The sequence below is a fragment of the Salmo salar genome, chromosome 23 (assembly GCF_965601325.2).
Source record: "Salmo salar chromosome 23, fSalSal1, whole genome shotgun sequence".
NCBI classification, from domain to species: Eukaryota; Metazoa; Chordata; class Actinopteri; order Salmoniformes; family Salmonidae; genus Salmo; species Salmo salar.
The window spans coordinates 38,922,309-38,938,457 of NC_138313.1; the positions used below are offsets into that span (position 1 = coordinate 38,922,309).

The 16,149-nt window shown below is 53.4% G+C and overlaps 1 protein-coding gene across 1 annotated transcript in view; it reads right to left on the bottom strand.

Moving 5' to 3' along the window:
• Window positions 1-16,149, bottom strand: part of grm8b (glutamate receptor, metabotropic 8b) — a 240,733-nt gene that overhangs the window by 28,614 nt on the left and 195,970 nt on the right. The window lies entirely within an intron of this gene.

Here is a 16,149-nt window from a genome sequence, read left to right on the forward strand (position 1 = left end):
GAGAGTGGAGAGAGAATAGCAGAGGAGGAGAGTGAAGAGAGAAGAGCAGAGGAGGAGAGTGGAGAGAGAAGAGAGAAGAGCAGAGGAGGAGAGTGGAGAGAGAAGAGAGAAGAGCAGAGGGGAGAGAGAAGAGCAGAGGAGAGTGAAGAGAGAAGAGCAGAGGAGGAGAGTGAAGAGAGAAGAGCAGAGGAGGAGAGTGAAGAGAGAGGAGCAGAGGAGGAGAGTGAAGAGAGAGGAGCAGAGGAGGAGAGTGAAGAGAGAGGAGCAGAGAAGGAGAGTGAAGAGAGAAGAGCAGAGGAGGAGAGTGAGCAGAGGAGAGTGGAGAGAGAATAGCAGAGGAGGAGAGTGAGCAGAGAAGAGCAGAGGAGGAGAGTGAAGAGTGAAGCGATAAGAGCAGAGGAGGAGAGTGGAGAGAGAAGAGAGAAGAGCGGAGGAGAGTGAAGAGAGAAGAGCAGAGGAGGAGAGCGGAGAGAGAAGAGCAGAGGAGGAGAGTGAAGGGAGAAGAGCAGAGGAGGAGAGTGAAGAGATAAGAGCAGAGGAGGAGAGTGGAGAGAGAAGAGAGAAGAGCAGAGGAGGAGAATGAAGAGAGCAGAGGAGGAGAGTGAGCAGAGGAGAGAGGAGAGAGAAGAGCAGAGGAGGAGAGTGAGCAGAGGAGAGTGGAGAGAGAAGAGCAGAGGAGAGTGGAGAGAAGAGCAGAGGAGGAGAGTGAAGAGAGAAGAGCAGAGGAGGAGAGTGGAGAGAGAAGAGAGAAGAGCAGAGGAGGAGAGTGAAGAGAGAGGAGCAGAGAAGGAGAGTGAAGAGAGAAGAGCAGAGGAGGAGAGTGAGCAGAGGAGAGTGGAGAGAGAATAGCAGAGGAGGAGAGTGAGCAGAGAAGAGCAGAGGAGGAGAGTGAAGAGTGAAGAGATAAGAGCAGAGGAGGAGAGTGGAGAGAGAAGAGAGAAGAGCGGAGGAGAGTGAAGAGAGAAGAGCAGAGGAGGAGAGCGGAGAGAGAAGAGCAGAGGAGGAGAGTGAAGGGAGAAGAGAGAAGAGCAGAGGAGGAGAATGAAGAGAACAGCAGAGGAGAGTGGAGAGAGAAGAGAGAAGAGCAGAGGAGGAGAGTGAAGACAGAAGAGCAGAGGAGGAGAGTGAAGAGATAAGAGCAGAGGAGGAGAGTGGAGAGAGAAGAGAGAAGAGCAGAGGAGGAGAATGAAGAGAACAGCAGAGGAGAGTGGAGAGAGAAGAGAGAAGAGCAGAGGAGGAGAGTGAAGACAGAAGAGCAGAGGAGGAGAGTGAAGAGAGAAGAGCAGAGGAGGAGAGTGGAGAGAGAAGAGAGAAGAGCAGAGGAGGAGAGTGAAGACAGAAGACCAGAGGAGGAGAGTGGAGAGAGAAGAGAGAAGAGCAGAGGAGGAGAGTGAAGAGAGAAGAGCAGAGGAGGAGAGTGGAGAGAGAAGAGAGAAGAGCAGAGGAGGAGAGCTGAGAGAGAAGAGCAGAGGAGGAGAGCGGAGAGAGAAGAGCAGAGGAGGAGAGTGAAGAAGGAAGAGCAGAGGAGGAGAGTGGGGAGAGAAGAGAGAAGAGCAGAGGAGGAGAGTGAAGAGAGAAGAGCAGAGGAGGAGAGCGGAGAGAGAAGAGAGAAGAGCAGAGGAGAGTGGAGAGAAAAGAGCAGAGGAGGAGAGTGAGCAGAGGAGAGTGGAGAGAGAAGAGCAGAGGAGAGTGGAGAGAGAAGAGCAGAGGAGAGTGGAGAGAGAAGAGCAGAGGAGGAGAGTGAAGAGAGAAGAGCAGAGGAGGAGAGTGAAGAGAGAAGAGCAGAGGAGGACAGTGGAGAGAGAAGAGCAGAGGAGGAGAGTGAAGAGAGAAGAGCAGAGGAGGAGAGTGAAGAGAGAAGAGCAGAGGAGGAGAGTGAAGAGAGAAGAGCAGAGGAGGACAGTGGAGAGAGAAGAGCAGAGGAGGAGAGTGAAGAGAGAAGAGCAGAGGAGGAGAGTGAGCAGAGGAGAGTGGAGAGAGAATAGCAGAGGAGGAGAGTGAAGAGAGAAGAGCAGAGGAGGAGAGTGGAGAGAGAAGAGAGAAGAGCAGAGGAGGAGAGTGGAGAGAGAAGCGAGAAGAGCAGAGGGGAGAGAGAAGAGCAGAGGAGGAGAGTGAAGAGAGAAGAGCAGAGGAGGAGAGTGAAGAGAGAAGAGCAGAGGAGGAGAGTGAAGAGAGAGGAGCAGAGGAGGAGAGTGAAGAGAGAGGAGCAGAGGAGGAGAGTGAAGAGAGAGGAGCAGAGAAGGAGAGTGAAGAGAGAAGAGCAGAGGAGGAGAGTGAGCAGAGGAGAGTGGAGAGAGAATAGCAGAGGAGGAGAGTGAGCAGAGAAGAGCAGAGGAGGAGAGTGAAGAGTGAAGCGATAAGAGCAGAGGAGGAGAGTGGAGAGAGAAGAGAGAAGAGCGGAGGAGAGTGAAGAGAGAAGAGCAGAGGAGGAGAGCGGAGAGAGAAGAGCAGAGGAGGAGAGTGAAGGGAGAAGAGCAGAGGAGGAGAGTGAAGAGATAAGAGCAGAGGAGGAGAGTGGAGAGAGAAGAGAGAAGAGCAGAGGAGGAGAATGAAGAGAGCAGAGGAGGAGAGTGAGCAGAGGAGAGAGGAGAGAGAAGAGCAGAGGAGGAGAGTGAGCAGAGGAGAGTGGAGAGAGAAGAGCAGAGGAGAGTGGAGAGAGAAGAGCAGAGGAGGAGAGTGAAGAGAGAAGAGCAGAGGAGGAGAGTGGAGAGAGAAGAGAGAAGAGCAGAGGAGGAGCGTGAAGACAGAAGAGCAGAGGAGGAGAGTGGAGAGAGAAGAGAGAAGAGCAGAGGAGGAGAGTGAAGAGATAAGAGCAGAGGAGGAGAGTGGAGAGAGAAGAGAGAAGAGCAGAGGAGGAGAGTGAAGAGAAGAGCAGAGGAGGAGAGTGGAGAGAGAAGAGAGAAGAGCAGAGGAGGAGAGTGAAGAGATAAGAGCAGAGGAGGAGAGTGGAGAGAGAAGAGAGAAGAGCAGAGGAGGAGAGCTGAGAGAGAAGAGCAGAGGAGGAGAGCGGAGAGAGAAGAGCAGAGGAGGAGAGTGAAGAAGGAAGCACAGAGGAGGAGAGTGGGGAGAGAAGAGAGAAGAGCAGAGGAGGAGAGTGAAGAGAGAAGAGCAGAGGAGGAGAGCGGAGAGAGAAGAGAGAAGAGCAGAGGAGAGTGGAGAGAAAAGAGCAGAGGAGGAGAGTGAGCAGAGGAGAGTGGAGAGAGAAGAGCAGAGGAGAGTGGAGAGAGAAGAGCAGAGGAGAGTGGAGAGAGAAGAGCAGAGGAGGAGAGTGAAGAGAGAAGAGCAGAGGAGGAGAGTGAAGAGAGAAGAGCAGAGGAGGACAGTGGAGAGAGAAGAGCAGAGGAGGAGAGTGAAGAGAGAAGAGCAGAGGAGGAGAGTGAAGAGAGAAGAGCAGAGGAGGAGAGTGAAGAGAGAAGAGCAGAGGAGGACAGTGGAGAGAGAAGAGCAGAGGAGGAGAGTGTAGAGAGAAGAGCAGAGGAGGAGAGTGAGCAGAGGAGAGTGGAGAGAGAATAGCAGAGGAGGAGAGTGAAGAGAGAAGAGCAGAGGAGGAGAGTGGAGAGAGAAGAGAGAAGAGCAGAGGAGGAGAGTGGAGAGAGAAGAGAGAAGAGCAGAGGGGAGAGAGAAGAGCAGAGGAGGAGAGTGAAGAGAGAAGAGCAGAGGAGGAGAGTGAAGAGAGAAGAGCAGAGGAGGAGAGTGAAGAGAGAGGAGCAGAGGAGGAGAGTGAAGAGAGAGGAGCAGAGGAGGAGAGTGAAGAGAGAGGAGCAGAGAAGGAGAGTGAAGAGAGAAGAGCAGAGGAGGAGAGTGAGCAGAGGAGAGTGGAGAGAGAATAGCAGAGGAGGAGAGTGAAGAGATAAGAGCAGAGGAGGAGAGTGGAGAGAGAAGAGAGAAGAGCAGAGGAGGAGAATGAAGAGAGCAGAGGAGGAGAGTGAGCAGAGGAGAGAGGAGAGAGAAGAGCAGAGGAGGAGAGTGAGCAGAGGAGAGTGGAGAGAGAAGAGCAGAGGAGAGTGGAGAGAGAAGAGCAGAGGAGGAGAGTGAAGAGAGAAGAGCAGAGGAGGAGAGTGGAGAGAGAAGAGAGAAGAGCAGAGGAGGAGCGTGAAGACAGAAGAGCAGAGGAGGAGAGTGGAGAGAGAAGAGAGAAGAGCAGAGGAGGAGAGTGAAGAGATAAGAGCAGAGGAGGAGAGTGGAGAGAGAAGAGAGAAGAGCAGAGGAGGAGAGTGAAGAGAAGAGCAGAGGAGGAGAGTGGAGAGAGAAGAGAGAAGAGCAGAGGAGGAGAGTGAAGAGATAAGAGCAGAGGAGGAGAGTGGAGAGAGAAGAGAGAAGAGCAGAGGAGGAGAGCTGAGAGAGAAGAGCAGAGGAGGAGAGCGGAGAGAGAAGAGCAGAGGAGGAGAGTGAAGAAGGAAGCACAGAGGAGGAGAGTGGGGAGAGAAGAGAGAAGAGCAGAGGAGGAGAGTGAAGAGAGAAGAGCAGAGGAGGAGAGCGGAGAGAGAAGAGAGAAGAGCAGAGGAGAGTGGAGAGAAAAGAGCAGAGGAGGAGAGTGAGCAGAGGAGAGTGGAGAGAGAAGAGCAGAGGAGAGTGGAGAGAGAAGAGCAGAGGAGAGTGGAGAGAGAAGAGCAGAGGAGGAGAGTGAAGAGAGAAGAGCAGAGGAGGAGAGTGAAGAGAGAAGAGCAGAGGAGGACAGTGGAGAGAGAAGAGCAGAGGAGGAGAGTGAAGAGAGAAGAGCAGAGGAGGAGAGTGAAGAGAGAAGAGCAGAGGAGGAGAGTGAAGAGAGAAGAGCAGAGGAGGACAGTGGAGAGAGAAGAGCAGAGGAGGAGAGTGTAGAGAGAAGAGCAGAGGAGGAGAGTGAGCAGAGGAGAGTGGAGAGAGAATAGCAGAGGAGGAGAGTGAAGAGAGAAGAGCAGAGGAGGAGAGTGGAGAGAGAAGAGAGAAGAGCAGAGGAGGAGAGTGGAGAGAGAAGAGAGAAGAGCAGAGGGGAGAGAGAAGAGCAGAGGAGGAGAGTGAAGAGAGAAGAGCAGAGGAGGAGAGTGAAGAGAGAAGAGCAGAGGAGGAGAGTGAAGAGAGAGGAGCAGAGGAGGAGAGTGAAGAGAGAGGAGCAGAGGAGGAGAGTGAAGAGAGAGGAGCAGAGAAGGAGAGTGAAGAGAGAAGAGCAGAGGAGGAGAGTGAGCAGAGGAGAGTGGAGAGAGAATAGCAGAGGAGGAGAGTGAGCAGAGAAGAGCAGAGGAGGAGAGTGAAGAGTGAAGCGATAAGAGCAGAGGAGGAGAGTGGAGAGAGAAGAGAGAAGAGCGGAGGAGAGTGAAGAGAGAAGAGCAGAGGAGGAGAGTGGAGAGAGAAGAGAGAAGATCGGAGGAGAGTGAAGAGAGAAGAGCAGAGGAGGAGAGCGGAGAGAGAAGAGCAGAGGAGGAGAGTGAAGGGAGAAGAGAGAAGAGCAGAGGAGGAGAATGAAGAGAACAGCAGAGGAGAGTGGAGAGAGAAGAGAGAAGAGCAGAGGAGGAGAGTGAAGACAGAAGAGCAGAGGAGGAGAGTGAAGAGATAAGAGCAGAGGAGGAGAGTGGAGAGAGAAGAGAGAAGAGCAGAGGAGGAGAATGAAGAGAACAGCAGAGGAGAGTGGAGAGAGAAGAGAGAAGAGCAGAGGAGGAGAGTGAAGACAGAAGAGCAGAGGAGGAGAGTGAAGAGAGAAGAGCAGAGGAGGAGAGTGGAGAGAGAAGAGAGAAGAGCAGAGGAGGAGAGTGAAGACAGAAGACCAGAGGAGGAGAGTGGAGAGAGAAGAGAGAGCAGAGGAGGAGAGTGAAGAGAGAAGAGCAGAGGAGGAGAGTGGAGAGAGAAGAGAGAAGAGCAGAGGAGGAGAGCTGAGAGAGAAGAGCAGAGGAGGAGAGCGGAGAGAGAAGAGCAGAGGAGGAGAGTGAAGAAGGAAGAGCAGAGGAGGAGAGTGGGGAGAGAAGAGAGAAGAGCAGAGGAGGAGAGTGAAGAGAGAAGAGCAGAGGAGGAGAGCGGAGAGAGAAGAGAGAAGAGCAGAGGAGAGTGGAGAGAAAAGAGCAGAGGAGGAGAGTGAGCAGAGGAGAGTGGAGAGAGAAGAGCAGAGGAGAGTGAAGGGAGAAGAGAGAGAGTGGAGAGAGAAGAGCAGAGGAGAGTGGAGAGAGAAGAGCAGAGGAGGAGAGTGAAGAGAGAAGAGCAGAGGAGGAGAGTGAAGAGAGAAGAGCAGAGGAGGACAGTGGAGAGAGAAGAGCAGAGGAGGAGAGTGAAGAGAGAAGAGCAGAGGAGGAGAGTGAAGAGAGAAGAGCAGAGGAGGAGAGTGAAGAGAGAAGAGCAGAGGAGGACAGTGGAGAGAGAAGAGCAGAGGAGGAGAGTGAAGAGAGAAGAGCAGAGGAGGAGAGTGAGCAGAGGAGAGTGGAGAGAGAATAGCAGAGGAGGATAGTGAAGAGAGAAGAGCAGAGGAGGAGAGTGGAGAGAGAAGAGAGAAGAGCAGAGGAGGAGAGTGGAGAGAGAAGCGAGAAGAGCAGAGGGGAGAGAGAAGAGCAGAGGAGGAGAGTGAAGAGAGAAGAGCAGAGGAGGAGAGTGAAGAGAGAAGAGCAGAGGAGGAGAGTGAAGAGAGAGGAGCAGAGGAGGAGAGTGAAGAGAGAGGAGCAGAGGAGGAGAGTGAAGAGAGAGGAGCAGAGAAGGAGAGTGAAGAGAGAAGAGCAGAGGAGGAGAGTGAGCAGAGGAGAGTGGAGAGAGAATAGCAGAGGAGGAGAGTGAGCAGAGAAGAGCAGAGGAGGAGAGTGAAGAGTGAAGCGATAAGAGCAGAGGAGGAGAGTGGAGAGAGAAGAGAGAAGAGCGGAGGAGAGTGAAGAGAGAAGAGCAGAGGAGGAGAGCGGAGAGAGAAGAGCAGAGGAGGAGAGTGAAGGGAGAAGAGCAGAGGAGGAGAGTGAAGAGATAAGAGCAGAGGAGGAGAGTGGAGAGAGAAGAGAGAAGAGCAGAGGAGGAGAATGAAGAGAGCAGAGGAGGAGAGTGAGCAGAGGAGAGAGGAGAGAGAAGAGCAGAGGAGGAGAGTGAGCAGAGGAGAGTGGAGAGAGAAGAGCAGAGGAGAGTGGAGAGAGAAGAGCAGAGGAGGAGAGTGAAGAGAGAAGAGCAGAGGAGGAGAGTGGAGAGCGAAGAGAGAAGAGCAGAGGAGGAGAGTTAAGACAGAAGAGCAGAGGAGGAGAGTGGAGAGAGAAGAGAGAAGAGCAGAGGAGGAGAGTGAAGAGATAAGAGCAGAGGAGGAGAGTGGAGAGAGAAGAGAGAAGAGCAGAGGAGGAGAGTGAAGAGAAGAGCAGAGGAGGAGAGTGGAGAGAGAAGAGAGAAGAGCAGAGGAGGAGAGTGAAGAGATAAGAGCAGAGGAGGAGAGTGGAGAGAGAAGAGAGAAGAGCAGAGGAGGAGAGCTGAGAGAGAAGAGCAGAGGAGGAGAGCGGAGAGAGAAGAGCAGAGGAGGAGAGTGAAGAAGGAAGCACAGAGGAGGAGAGTGGGGAGAGAAGAGAGAAGAGCAGAGGAGGAGAGTGAAGAGAGAAGAGCAGAGGAGGAGAGCGGAGAGAGAAGAGAGAAGAGCAGAGGAGAGTGGAGAGAAAAGAGCAGAGGAGGAGAGTGAGCAGAGGAGAGTGGAGAGAGAAGAGCAGAGGAGAGTGGAGAGAGAAGAGCAGAGGAGAGTGGAGAGAGAAGAGCAGAGGAGGAGAGTGAAGAGAGAAGAGCAGAGGAGGAGAGTGAAGAGAGAAGAGCAGAGGAGGACAGTGGAGAGAGAAGAGCAGAGGAGGAGAGTGAAGAGAGAAGAGCAGAGGAGGAGAGTGAAGAGAGAAGAGCAGAGGAGGAGAGTGAAGAGAGAAGAGCAGAGGAGGACAGTGGAGAGAGAAGAGCAGAGGAGGAGAGTGAAGAGAGAAGAGCAGAGGAGGAGAGTGAGCAGAGGAGAGTGGAGAGAGAATAGCAGAGGAGGAGAGTGAAGAGAGAAGAGCAGAGGAGGAGAGTGGAGAGAGAAGAGAGAAGAGCAGAGGAGGAGAGTGGAGAGAGAAGAGAGAAGAGCAGAGGGGAGAGTGAAGAGAGAAGAGCAGAGGAGGAGAGTGAAGAGAGAGGAGCAGAGGAGGAGAGTGAAGAGAGAGGAGCAGAGGAGGAGAGTGAAGAGAGAGGAGCAGAGAAGGAGAGTGAAGAGAGAAGAGCAGAGGAGGAGAGTGAGCAGAGGAGAGTGGAGAGAGAATAGCAGAGGAGGAGAGTGAGCAGAGAAGAGCAGAGGAGGAGAGTGAAGAGTGAAGCGATAAGAGCAGAGGAGGAGAGTGGAGAGAGAAGAGAGAAGAGCGGAGGAGAGTGAAGAGAGAAGAGCAGAGGAGGAGAGCGGAGAGAGAAGAGCAGAGGAGGAGAGTGAAGGGAGAAGAGCAGAGGAGGAGAGTGAAGAGATAAGAGCAGAGGAGGAGAGTGGAGAGAGAAGAGAGAAGAGCAGAGGAGGAGAATGAAGAGAGCAGAGGAGGAGAGTGAGCAGAGGAGAGAGGAGAGAGAAGAGCAGAGGAGGAGAGTGAGCAGAGGAGAGTGGAGAGAGAAGAGCAGAGGAGAGTGGAGAGAGAAGAGCAGAGGAGGAGAGTGAAGAGAGAAGAGCAGAGGAGGAGAGTGGAGAGAGAAGAGAGAAGAGCAGAGGAGGAGAGTGGAGAGAGAAGAGAGAAGAGCAGAGGAGGAGAGTGAAGAGATAAGAGCAGAGGAGGAGAGCGGAGAGAGAAGAGCAGAGGAGGAGAGTGAAGGGAGAAGAGCAGAGGAGGAGAGTGAAGAGATAAGAGCAGAGGAGGAGAGTGGAGAGAGAAGAGAGAAGAGCAGAGGAGGAGAATGAAGAGAGCAGAGGAGGAGAGTGAGCAGAGGAGAGTGGAGAGAGAAGAGCAGAAGAGGAGAGTGAGCAGAGGAGAGTGGAGAGAGAAGAGCAGAGGAGAGTGGAGAGAGAAGAGCAGAGGAGGAGAGTGAAGAGAGAAGAGCAGAGGAGGAGAGTGGAGAGAGAAGAGAGAAGAGCAGAGGAGGAGAGTGAAGACAGAAGAGCAGAGGAGGAGAGTGGAGAGAGAAGAGAGAAGAGCAGAGGAGGAGAGTGAAGAGATAAGAGCAGAGGAGGAGAGTGGAGAGAGAAGAGAGAAGAGCAGAGGAGGAGAGTGAAGAGAAGAGCAGAGGAGGAGAGTGAAGAGATAAGAGCAGAGGAGGAGAGTGGAGAGAGAAGAGAGAAGAGCAGAGGAGGAGAGCTGAGAGAGAAGAGCAGAGGAGGAGAGCGGAGAGAGAAGAGCAGAGGAGGAGAGTGAAGAAGGAAGCACAGAGGAGGAGAGTGGGGAGAGAAGAGAGAAGAGCAGAGGAGGAGAGTGAAGAGAGAAGAGCAGAGGAGGAGAGCGGAGAGAGAAGAGAGAAGAGCAGAGGAGGAGAGTGAGCAGAGGAGAGTGGAGAGAGAAGAGCAGAGGAGGAGAGTGAGCAGAGGAGAGTGGAGAGAGAAAAGCAGAGGAGAGTGGAGAGAGAAGAGCAGAGGAGGAGAGTGAAGAGAGAAGAGCAGAGGAGGAGAGTGAAGAGAGAAGAGCAGAGGAGGACAGTGGAGAGAGAAGAGCAGAGGAGGACAGTGGAGAGAGAAGAGCAGAGGAGGAGAGTGAAGAGAGAAGAGCAGAGGAGGAGAGTGAGCAGAGGAGAGTGGAGAGAGAATAGCAGAGGAGGAGAGTGAAGAGAGAAGAGCAGAGGAGGAGAGTGGAGAGAGAAGAGAGAAGAGCAGAGGAGGAGAGTGGAGAGAGAAGAGAGAAGAGCAGAGGGGAGAGAGAAGAGCAGAGGAGGAGAGTGAAGAGAGAAGAGCAGAGGAGGAGAGTGAAGAGAGAAGAGCAGAGGAGGAGAGTGAAGAGAGAGGAGCAGAGGAGGAGAGTGAAGAGAGAGGAGCAGAGGAGGAGAGTGAAGAGAGAGGAGCAGAGAAGGAGAGTGAAGAGAGAAGAGCAGAGGAGGAGAGTGAGCAGAGGAGAGTGGAGAGAGAATAGCAGAGGAGGAGAGTGAGCAGAGAAGAGCAGAGGAGGAGAGTGAAGAGTGAAGAGAGAAGAGCAGAGGAGGAGAGCGGAGAGAGAAGAGCAGAGGAGGAGAGTGAAGGGAGAAGAGCAGAGGAGGAGAGTGAAGAGATAAGAGCAGAGGAGGAGAGTGGAGAGAGAAGAGAGAAGAGCAGAGGAGGAGAATGAAGAGAGCAGAGGAGGAGAGTGAGCAGAGGAGAGAGGAGAGAGAAGAGCAGAGGAGGAGAGTGAGCAGAGGAGAGTGGAGAGAGAAGAGCAGAGGAGAGTGGAGAGAGAAGAGCAGAGGAGGAGAGTGAAGAGAGAAGAGCAGAGGAGGAGAGTGGAGAGAGAAGAGAGAAGAGCAGAGGAGGAGAGTGAAGAGATAAGAGCAGAGGAGGAGAGCGGAGAGAGAAGAGCAGAGGAGGAGAGTGAAGGGAGAAGAGCAGAGGAGGAGAGTGAAGAGATAAGAGCAGAGGAGGAGAGTGGAGAGAGAAGAGAGAAGAGCAGAGGAGGAGAATGAAGAGAGCAGAGGAGGAGAGTGAGCAGAGGAGAGTGGAGAGAGAAGAGCAGAGGAGGAGAGTGAGCAGAGGAGAGTGGAGAGAAAAGAGCAGAGGAGAGTGGAGAGAGAAGAGCAGAGGAGGAGAGTGAAGAGAGAAGAGCAGAGGAGGAGAGTGGAGAGAGAAGAGAGAAGAGCAGAGGAGGAGAGTGAAGACAGAAGAGCAGAGGAGGAGAGTGGAGAGAGAAGAGAGAAGAGCAGAGGAGGAGAGTGAAGAGATAAGAGCAGAGGAGGAGAGTGGAGAGAGAAGAGCAGAGGAGGAGAGTGAAGAGAAGAGCAGAGGAGGAGAGTGGAGAGAGAAGAGAGAAGAGCAGAGGAGGAGAGTGAAGAGATAAGAGCAGAGGAGGAGAGTGGAGAGAGAAGAGAGAAGAGCAGAGGAGGAGAGCTGAGAGAGAAGAGCAGAGGAGGAGAGCGGAGAGAGAAGAGCAGAGGAGGAGAGTGAAGAAGGAAGAGCAGAGGAGGAGAGCGGAGAGAGAAGAGAGAAGAGCAGAGGAGGAGAGTGAGCAGAGGAGAGTGGAGAGAGAAGAGCAGAGGAGGAGAGTGAGCAGAGGAGAGTGGAGAGAGAAGAGCAGAGGAGAGTGGAGAGAGAAGAGCAGAGGAGGAGAGTGAAGAGAGAACAGCAGAGGAGGAGAGTGGAGAGAGAAGAGAGAAGAGCAGAGGAGGACAGTGGAGAGAGAAGAGCAGAGGAGGACAGTGGAGAGAGAAGAGCAGAGTGAAGAGAGAAGAGCAGAGAAGGAGAGTGGAGAGAGAAGAGCAGAGGAGAGCGGAGAGCGGAGAAAGAAGAGAGAAGAGCAGAGGAGGAGAGTGAGCAGAGGAGAGTGGAGAGAGAAGAGCAGAGGAGGAGAGTGAGCAGAGGAGAGTGGAGAGAGAAGAGCAGAGGAGAGTGGAGAGAGAAGAGCAGAGGAGGAGAGTGAAGAGAGAAGAGCAGAGGAGGAGAGCGGAGAGAGAAGAGCAGAGGAGGAGAGTGAAGAGAGACGAGAGAAGAGCAGAGGAGGAGAGTGAAGAGAGAAGAGCAGAGGAGGAGAGTGAAGAGAGAAGAGCAGAGGAGGACAGTGGAGAGAGAAGAGCAGAGGAGGACAGTGGAGAGAGAAGAGCAGAGGAGGAGAGTGAAGAGAGAAAAGCAGAGGAGGAGAGCGGAGAGAGAAGAGAGAAGAGCAGAGGAGGAGAGTGAAGAGATAAGAGCAGAGGAGGAGAGTGGAGAGAGAAGAGAGAAGAGCAGAGGAGGAGAGCTGAGAGAGAAGAGCAGAGGAGGAGAGCGGAGAGAGAAGAGCAGAGGAGGAGAGTGGGGAGAGAAGAGAGAAGAGCAGAGGAGGAGAGTGAAGAGAGAAGAGCAGAGGAGGAGAGCGGAGAGCGGAGAGAGAAGAGAGAAGAGCAGAGGAGGAGAGTGAAGAGATAAGAGCAGAGGAGGAGAGCGGAGAGAGAAGAGCAGAGGAGGAGAGTGAAGAGAGACGAGAGAAGAGCAGAGGAGGAGAGTGAAGAGAGAAGAGCAGAGGAGGAGAATGAAGAGAGAACAGCAGAGGAGAGTGGAGAGAGAAGAGAGAAGAGCAGAGGAGGAGAGTGAAGACAGAAGAGCAGAGGAGGAGAGTGGAGAGAGAAGAGCAGAGGAGGAGAGTGGAGAGAGAAGAGAGAAGAGCAGAGGAGGAGAGTGAAGACAGAAGAGCAGAGGAGGAGAGTGGAGAGAGAAGAGAGAAGAGCAGAGGAGGAGAGTGAAGAGATAAGAGCAGAGGAGGAGAGTGGAGAGAGAAGAGAGAAGAGCAGAGGAGGAGAGTGGAGAGAGAAGAGAGAAGAGCAAAGGAGGAGAGTGAAGAGATAAGAGCAGAGGAGGAGAGTGGAGAGAGAAGAGAGAAGAGCAGAGGAGGAGAGCTGAGAGAGAAGAGCAGAGGAGGAGAGCGGAGAGAGAAGAGCAGAGGAGGAGAGTGGGGAGAGAAGAGAGAAGAGCAGAGGAGGAGAGTGAAGAGAGAAGAGCAGAGGAGGAGAGCGGAGAGCGGAGAGAGAAGAGAGAAGAGCAGAGGAGGAGAGTGAGCAGAGGAGAGTGGAGAGAGAAGAGCAGAGGAGGAGAGTGAGCAGAGGAGAGTGGAGAGAGAAGAGCAGAGGAGAGTGGAGAGAGAAGAGCAGAGGAGGAGAGTGAAGAGAGAAGAGCAGAGGAGGAGAGTGGAGAGAGAAGAGAGAAGAGCAGAGGAGGACAGTGGAGAGAGAAGAGCAGAGGAGGACAGTGGAGAGAGAAGAGCAGAGTGAAGAGAGAAGAGCAGAGAAGGAGAGTGGAGAGAGAAGTGCAGAGGAGGAGAGCGGAGAGCGGAGAGAGAAGAGAGAAGAGCAGAGGAGGAGAGTGAGCAGAGGAGAGTGGAGAGAGAAGAGCAGAGGAGAGTGGAGAGAGAAGAGCAGAGGAGGAGAGTGAAGAGAGAAGAGCAGAGGAGGAGAGCGGAGAGAGAAGAGCAGAGGAGGAGAGTGAAGAGAGACGAGAGAAGAGCAGAGGAGGAGAGTGAAGAGAGAAGAGCAGAGGAGGAGAGTGAAGAGAGAAGAGCAGAGGAGGACAGTGGAGAGAGAAGAGCAGAGGAGGACAGTGGAGAGAGAAGAGCAGAGGAGGAGAGTGAAGAGAGAAAAGCAGAGGAGGAGAGCGGAGAGAGAAGAGCAGAGGAGGAGAGTGAAGGGAGACGAGACAAGAGCAGAGGAGGAGAGTGAAGAGGGAAGAGCAGAGGAGGAGAGTGAAGAAGGAAGAGCAGAGGAGGAGAGTGGGGAGAGAAGAGAGAAGAGCAGAGGAGGAGAGTGAAGAGAGAAGAGCAGAGGAGGAGAGCGGAGAGAGAAGAGCAGAGGAGGAGAGTGAAGAGATAAGAGCAGAGGAGGAGAGCGGAGAGAGAAGAGCAGAGGAGGAGAGTGAAGGGAGAAGAGCAGAGGAGGAGAGTGAAGAGATAAGAGCAGAGGAGGAGAGTGGAGAGAGAAGAGAGAAGAGCAGAGGAGGAGAATGAAGAGAGCAGAGGAGGAGAGTGAGCAGAGGAGAGTGGAGAGAGAAGAGCAGAAGAGGAGAGTGAGCAGAGGAGAGTGGAGAGAGAAGAGCAGAGGAGAGTGGAGAGAGAAGAGCAGAGGAGGAGAGTGAAGAGAGAAGAGCAGAGGAGGAGAGTGGAGAGAGAAGAGAGAAGAGCAGAGGAGGAGAGTGAAGACAGAAGAGCAGAGGAGGAGAGTGGAGAGAGAAGAGAGAAGAGCAGAGGAGGAGAGTGAAGAGATAAGAGCAGAGGAGGAGAGTGGAGAGAGAAGAGAGAAGAGCAGAGGAGGAGAGTGGAGAGAGAAGAGAGAAGAGCAGAGGAGGAGAGTGAAGAGATAAGAGCAGAGGAGGAGAGTGGAGAGAGAAGAGAGAAGAGCAGAGGAGGAGAGCTGAGAGAGAAGAGCAGAGGAGGAGAGCGGAGAGAGAAGAGCAGAGGAGGAGAGTGGGGAGAGAAGAGAGAAGAGCAGAGGAGGAGAGTGAAGAGAGAAGAGCAGAGGAGGAGAGCGGAGAGCGGAGAGAGAAGAGAGAAGAGCAGAGGAGGAGAGTGAAGAGATAAGAGCAGAGGAGGAGAGCGGAGAGAGAAGAGCAGAGGAGGAGAGTGAAGAGAGACGAGAGAAGAGCAGAGGAGGAGAGTGAAGAGAGAAGAGCAGAGGAGGAGAATGAAGAGAGAACAGCAGAGGAGAGTGGAGAGAGAAGAGAGAAGAGCAGAGGAGGAGAGTGAAGACAGAAGAGCAGAGGAGGAGAGTGGAGAGAGAAGAGCAGAGGAGGAGAGTGGAGAGAGAAGAGAGAAGAGCAGAGGAGGAGAGTGAAGACAGAAGAGCAGAGGAGGAGAGTGGAGAGAGAAGAGAGAAGAGCAGAGGAGGAGAGTGAAGAGATAAGAGCAGAGGAGGAGAGTGGAGAGAGAAGAGAGAAGAGCAGAGGAGGAGAGTGGAGAGAGAAGAGAGAAGAGCAGAGGAGGAGAGTGAAGAGATAAGAGCAGAGGAGGAGAGTGGAGAGAGAAGAGAGAAGAGCAGAGGAGGAGAGCTGAGAGAGAAGAGCAGAGGAGGAGAGCGGAGAGAGAAGAGCAGAGGAGGAGAGTGGGGAGAGAAGAGAGAAGAGCAGAGGAGGAGAGTGAAGAGAGAAGAGCAGAGGAGGAGAGCGGAGAGCGGAGAGAGAAGAGAGAAGAGCAGAGGAGGAGAGTGAGCAGAGGAGAGTGGAGAGAGAAGAGCAGAGGAGGAGAGTGAGCAGAGGAGAGTGGAGAGAGAAGAGCAGAGGAGAGTGGAGAGAGAAGAGCAGAGGAGGAGAGTGAAGAGAGAAGAGCAGAGGAGGAGAGTAGAGAGAGAAGAGAGAAGAGCAGAGGAGGACAGTGGAGAGAGAAGAGCAGAGGAGGACAGTGGAGAGAGAAGAGCAGAGTGAAGAGAGAAGAGCAGAGAAGGAGAGTGGAGAGAGAAGTGCAGAGGAGGAGAGCGGAGAGCGGAGAGAGAAGAGAGAAGAGCAGAGGAGGAGAGTGAGCAGAGGAGAGTGGAGAGAGAAGAGCAATGGAGAGTGGAGAGAGAAGAGCAGAGGAGGAGAGTGAAGAGAGAAGAGCAGAGGAGGAGAGCGGAGAGAGAAGAGCAGAGGAGGAGAGTGAAGAGAGACGAGAGAAGAGCAGAGGAGGAGAGTGAAGAGAGAAGAGCAGAGGAGGAGAGTGAAGAGAGAAGAGCAGAGGAGGACAGTGGAGAGAGAAGAGCAGAGGAGGACAGTGGAGAGAGAAGAGCAGAGGAGGAGAGTGAAGAGAGAAAAGCAGAGGAGGAGAGCGGAGAGAGAAGAGCAGAGGAGGAGAGTGAAGGGAGACGAGACAAGAGCAGAGGAGGAGAGTGAAGAGGGAAGAGCAGAGGAGGAGAGTGAAGAAGGAAGAGCAGAGGAGGAGAGTGGGGAGAGAAGAGAGAAGAGCAGAGGAGGAGAGTGAAGAGAGAAGAGCAGAGGAGGAGAGCGGAGAGAGAAGAGCAGAGGAGGAGAGTGAAGAGATAAGAGCAGAGGAGGAGAGCGGAGAGAGAAGAGCAGAGGAGGAGAGTGAAGGGAGAAGAGCAGAGGAGGAGAGTGAAGAGATAAGAGCAGAGGAGGAGAGTGGAGAGAGAAGAGAGAAGAGCAGAGGAGGAGAATGAAGAGAGCAGAGGAGGAGAGTGAGCAGAGGAGAGTGGAGAGAGAAGAGCAGAAGAGGAGAGTGAGCAGAGGAGAGTGGAGAGAGAAGAGCAGAGGAGAGTGGAGAGAGAAGAGCAGAGGAGGAGAGTGAAGAGAGAAGAGCAGAGGAGGAGAGTGGAGAGAGAAGAGAGAAGAGCAGAGGAGGAGAGTGAAGACAGAAGAGCAGAGGAGGAGAGTGGAGAGAGAAGAGAGAAGAGCAGAGGAGGAGAGTGAAGAGATAAGAGCAGAGGAGGAGAGTGGAGAGAGAAGAGAGAAGAGCAGAGGAGGAGAGTGGAGAGAGAAGAGAGAAGAGCAGAGGAGGAGAGTGAAGAGATAAGAGCAGAGGAGGAGAGTGGAGAGAGAAGAGAGAAGAGCAGAGGAGGAGAGCTGAGAGAGAAGAGCAGAGGAGGAGAGCGGAGAGAGAAGAGCAGAGGAGGAGAGTGAAGAAGGAAGCGCAGAGGAGGAGAGTGGGGAGAGAAGAGAGAAGAGCAGAGGAGGAGAGTGAAGAG